This window comes from Juglans regia, chromosome 7 (genome assembly GCF_001411555.2).
Source record: "Juglans regia cultivar Chandler chromosome 7, Walnut 2.0, whole genome shotgun sequence".
Classification (NCBI taxonomy): Eukaryota; Viridiplantae; Streptophyta; class Magnoliopsida; order Fagales; family Juglandaceae; genus Juglans; species Juglans regia.
The window spans coordinates 15,830,406-15,836,405 of record NC_049907.1 but is presented as its reverse complement, the minus strand read 5'-3'; the positions used below and the strand labels follow the sequence as shown (position 1 = coordinate 15,836,405).

The window sequence follows — 6,000 nt, the reverse complement described above, 5'->3', positions numbered from 1 at the left end:
AAGTTAAAAGATAAGTTGACTCTCTTGGTATTCTTTTTGAGTAGAGAGATCATCTTCTTCTTCATTTCGTCTTTCCGCCTCAGAGATAACATCATATATATTTCTTGGAGAAAACTTTTGTACTATTCGCCATTGATTTCCTAACTCAAGATCATTTAAGTAGAATACTTGATATGCTTGAGAAGCCAAAATAAAATGATCATCTTGATACCATTTTTTTGATGTATTAATACTAAAAAATCATTCATCATCGCGGACTCCTCTTCGAGAATTGCTTAAATCCCACAAATCACACTTAAATGAATACACCATAAGCTCTCCCAAATATCTCATTCCAGTTATATCGACAATATTTTATGTTTTCCTATAGCGTTCTCGGTCTATTGTATGATACCTACTTTCTCAAGAAATACTTGCAGAATATCGTGCAACGAGTCTCTAGGGGCCACGCGCCAATGCATACAGTTCGTCCGATATATCGTTTGGATTACTCGCATGAATTTGTACAACCTACATATTAAATAAAGCATAAACATACAAAAATAAACAATCAATAAAGTTTTTTGGTAATGCAAACTCGCATCTGTAATGTCATTACCCGTTATTCAAACCATTTTGGAAACTCCTCTTCATATTTCTAGTTTATATCATTTACTCCAAATTCTTTGAACACATTAATATGATCACTGAAATTGAAGATAATCAAATAAGTTATATTCTTATAATTTTTTTAAGTAAATCACAATATTAATTAAAAAATACTGACAACTTATTTCCTATATCTCAAGGCAATTGTTCAGAACATACTATTAAACTTTTTCGAACTCTTTTCCACACAAATCATAACCACACACTGCACCAAGTGATGTACTTGTTGGGAAAACACAAAAAACCCATTTCGTTGTCTTGCTTGGTCAATATCACAGTTTCTTTCCGGCCGATCAAACCTCATGGCAACTCTATGAAAGTTTATGGAATAGTATGTATGTCACTCATTGTCAATATATGTTTTTACAATTGATTCTTTTGGGCAGACCTTGTTACCCACTGTGTGTTTTAACTTTCCAATGAACCGTTCAATGGAATACATCCATCTATACTGGACTGGTCCTACAAGTTGAGCCTCACATGACAAATGAACGGCTAAGTGAACCATAGCGTCAAAGAATAATGGTGGATAAATACTCTCCAGCTTACACAATATTATATCAATTTCTCGTTCCATACGATCCAAAACTTCTACATTTAACGTTCTAGCACAGAAGTCTTTCAAAAATGCACTCAACTCAGCCAAAAGCCATACGCACATCTCTCGTCAAATACTCACAGATACCAACAGGCAAGATACGTTGTAAAAATATATGATAATCATTATTTTTTAATCCAGTAATTTTTCAGTCATTTGTTCGTACACACCTTATTAGATTTGAGGTATAATTGTTTAATAATTTAATTTTCATTTGCCACTCACAAAATGTAGCCCTTTTATTCCTTGACAATATATACCACCCAATTGACATGTAAACAAACGAACCACTTTGTTGCAAATGCATTTCTGGTCTTATTCTCAACTGCTTCAGATCCTTCCATGAGTTTAGTGTATCATTCGTTTTGCCTTCAATTGACATCAATGTTTCCAACACAGACTCATATATTTTTCTCAATATGCATAACATCAACACTATGCTGCAATTTTAATGTCAACTAATACGAGAGTTCAACTCATTCGCAATTCGTTTTCTTTTTCATTGCTTTTTACCAAATTCATTACAACCAACATCTATAAATTATGCAAGTATATATTTGCCAAACAAATATGGTGGAGGGTGCTCCCATTTAACAGTGCCATCAAACAACCTAGAATTTTCACTCAATCTATGGTCACAGGTAAAAATCGACGATGACCCATAAAGTATAGTTTCCTCCCATATATAAGCCATTCAGATTGTGTATATTTGTTACAAGTTGAACATGCTATTTTTCCCTTAGTACTACATGACAAGTTTCTATAAGTGGAAAAATTATTTGTTGTCCATAACACGACAACATGCATCTTGAATGACTTGTCTGTCGATAAATCAAATGTTAGGACTTCATTCTCCCACAAATCTTTCAATTCTGCAATCAATAGCTGTAAGTGTAAGCCTATATAATTTTCCGTTGATCTCAAACCTGGAATTAGCAAACTCATCATGAAATATAGATATTTCATACCCTCCCACGATGGTAGATTATAAGGCATAAGTATAACTAACCAAGTGCTATGACTAGTACTCATATTCCCAAACGAATTAAATCCATATGTTGCCAACTCAAGTCGCACTTTACGAGGTTCTTAAACAAATCATGGGCGTTCCAAATCAAATTCCTTCCAAATTTGAGTCAGCAGGATGTAACAAGACATCATCATTCCTGACTCTAGATAACGAATGTCGTGTAATGTCTACAACCATTGCACATGAAATAAATAACTGTTGTAATGTAGGTATCAATGGAAAGTGGCGTACGGCCTTTTGCGACACATTCTACTTCTCAGATGTCTATCTTAATTCATGGCAAATAAGACACTTGTTCAATTGCTCATTCTCTCGCCAAAATAATACATAGTCATTCTTACATACATGTATTACATTGTAGTCAAAACTGAGTCCTCTTTTCAACTGTTTTGTTTCATAAAAGTTGTGAGGTAAAATTTTGTCTGATGGAAGTGCCTCTTTAAACAGCTTGAGTAACATATTGACAGTCTTAATAGATAATCGGCACATAAATTTTATATGAAACAGTCTAACTATAAATGACAACTTATTGTGTCTTCTACATCTTGGATATAACTCACGCAGTGAATCACTCCACAAGTGTGCAAAAGTGTTATGACTCGCATCATTTGAATTTGATGTATTCGTATCACCTTCATCCATAAACATTTACGCACCAATGTCACTCAGCATTTGCTCCATATCCTTATCGTATTCATCACCAACAACATTTGGCTATACATCTTTATCGATGTCTTCTTCTTCATGTGGAGGCTCGAATGACGTTAGATATAGTTCGCCGTGTAAGACCCAATCAGTATAACCCTGATTAATACATTTGACAAACAGATGCTCTCTCACCAGTCTATCTTATGATAACTCAATTTTTTGCGTTGTCGGCATGAGCATCTAATATGCCCGTCATTATTGTACAGCATGCGAACTCCAAAAATTTCTTAACACCATCAGCATATATATTGTAACCCTCACCCAAGCGATCTTTAACTTGCATCCAATTCTTATCTATGCATAATACCCTATTACAATTAGTCACGTGGGCATCAACAAGCAATCATGTATCTAACATGTTGTGAAATTCTTCTTTTCACCGGGTAATTAGTCCTATCCCATTAGGGATTGTAAGATCATAGTCACCCATCTATCAACTATATGTCACGTCTAACGAAATTTTGACAATATCTCCCTATAGTTCTCCAAATATGCTCGTTTGGTTGTGTGCACAAACGAGTAAAGCGTCGATACACCATCACTGAAATTGCATATAGCGAGAACAATAAGGGATGACTCTACCAAAATCATAATGTCGAACGCGAACAGATACAATTGGATAGTTTGCGAGAATGATCTTACAATCCCAAACTATCTAATCTGGAGAATTCAAGAGTTATCGATTAACTGATCAATGGGATTGATAACTCTCAAATGGATCTAAGCTTTATTTCTATGCAACATACAATTACTCTCATGTAATACACAACAACAATTTAGCATACAATAATATATCAAACAACAAATAATTATATAATTAAGGTATTATTTTTTTACTATATGATTTAAATGTGCTATATGATTTTCTTAAATCTAATTAATTGTGCTATATGATTTTTTTAAATCCAATCAATTGTGCTATATGATTTTCTTAAGTCTAATTAAATGTGCTATTTATTCTGTTGGGAGCATGTTTTTAAGTATTAGTTATAGTTTATTATTATGTTCTTCTATTGTGTAATTTATATTAACTACTTTTGACCAAGTATTTTTTATTAGTATATTTATTCACTTGGGTGCATGTTTTTAAGTATTAATTATAGTTTATTATTATGTTATTATGGACTTTTTTTTTTGAAAGAGAGCAATAATGGGTGGGTTATTATCTTAGTATTATAATGATGGTGATGAATGTATGGAAGTGAGAAGCAAATTCTTCAAAACTCGAATGAATGGAAAATCTTCTTCCGGCTTTCTTTTTTTCATTTTTTTTAAATAATATAATGCAAAGTTAGTGGGGTTCGCATACATGCACAAGTTTGTGCCTATATGTAGCAATACTGAATTACTTATAAACGTACACTTTTGAATTGAGTTGAATGGAATGAAATACATACATACTACACACAATAAAAGTTAACAACATAATATATAGTACTTGGCAAACATACACCAACTAAATGTAATGTTTGGCAAATGAGAGTACCTCAAGTATTCTCACTACTATTCTTTACTTTATTATTACTTTTTACATACTTTTCTACTATTCATTACTTTTCACCTACTTTTTACTACTATTTAATATTTTATTATTACTTTTTCATTACTTTTTTACTACTATTCACAAATATTCTCAACACTTCTCAACACTTCTCACTACCCAAACGTACTTGCCCATTGATTTGTTTTTTCTCTAATAACAATTGTAAGGTGGTTTTCCTCCCCCCATCGGCCCGTATAGCAAGTTCACGGGAGAAGTAAGTCAAAGAGCCTAGCCAAGCCCAACAACCCTTATCCAAAAGGAGTCAGTGGGCCTTTGTGGAATACTCGGCCCACGAGCGAAACCCACCCATGAAGCAACCCATGCATGGATAAAGCGGACGGTAGGGGCAGATGGGACTCGCCGCCCTGACACCACCCCGATGATGCCCTACCCTCGGCAAACCTGCACAGTCAAGTGGGCGATAAATATGGAGAACTCTTGATCTCCTGATAGCAAGCATGAAAGGGCTTAACAAGGAACACCCGTAGAGTAAAGTGAGTTAGGAAGTCACGTCGCATTAATGGCGCCACCCCCTAGACTCCACGCCGCATTAATGACGTCGTCCCAGATGCTACTCTGCATTAAAGGATTCTGACTAAATAAACAATGGAAATGACATAGGCTCCTCAAAGTCAGAGATAAGCTGTTCTCACCAGAAACCCTATATAAAAGTCGATCTCCAGGTACGAAGAACTCTGATTCCTCCAAGCTCATGCATGAACTACTAAGGGGATATACTAACTTTAGCATTGGAGACTCCCCGGCCTCCCACTCTCATTGTTTGCTCAATTGTGCAGGTGAAAGACCGAAGACTCGGTTGCTGGAACCCGGCTCAAAGGCATGCAAAACACGACGTTAATAACAACAAAATGTATAGTACCTAAAGAGCTCCAGTTCTACCAAGGAGAGCTTAGAAAGACACGAAAGAAATAAAATAAGCAAAGAAATTGAATCAACTTATTTGGCTCAACATATTTGACCTCTGAAAATAGCTCTAGCTATTTTTATTATGAGTAATGTTATACACTACACTTTCATCCTATTTTGATCATACTAAGTAATATATGACACATTTATCGCCATTAGATGATAAAGAATCATACAATAAATTATCATTTAATGATAATAAATATGTCACATCTTACTTAATGGAATGAAAGTGAAATGATAGTATAGTGTATAGAATTTTCCTTTTATTGTTCATTAACTAGTTCGCTATATAATTACCGAGCCGACTACGAATGCTTTAAAACTTCAATTACTTGGGCAAGTGGTAATTTAATTTGATTAAGATGAAATGAGATGAGTTGATATTAAAGTTAAAAATTCAATAAAATATTATTAGAATATATTTTTTTAATATTATTTTTGTCTTGAAATTTGAAAAAGTTGAATTGTTTATTTTATTTTGTGTGAAAATTTGAAAAAGTTATAATAATTAGATGAGTTGAATTGAGAAGTTGTGAAAACAAA

The 6,000-nt window shown here is 33.9% G+C and overlaps 1 protein-coding gene across 2 annotated transcripts in view; it reads right to left on the bottom strand.

Moving 5' to 3' along the window:
• Positions 1 to 4,627: 4,627 nt before the first annotated feature.
• LOC108985315 overlaps positions 4,628 to 6,000 on the bottom strand; it is a 29,042-nt gene continuing 27,669 nt past the window's right edge. Inside the window, exons 12-14 of one of the 2 annotated variants that reach the window (XR_001995167.2) lie at positions 5,181 to 5,347; positions 5,039 to 5,103; positions 4,628 to 4,929 (exon numbers count right to left, since the gene is read on the bottom strand). The gene's annotated coding sequence lies outside the window, so the exon portion shown is untranslated. Of the gene's footprint in view, positions 5,104 to 5,180; positions 5,348 to 6,000 lie in introns of both variants that reach the window. The other variant, XR_001995165.2, reaches the window with a different exon arrangement.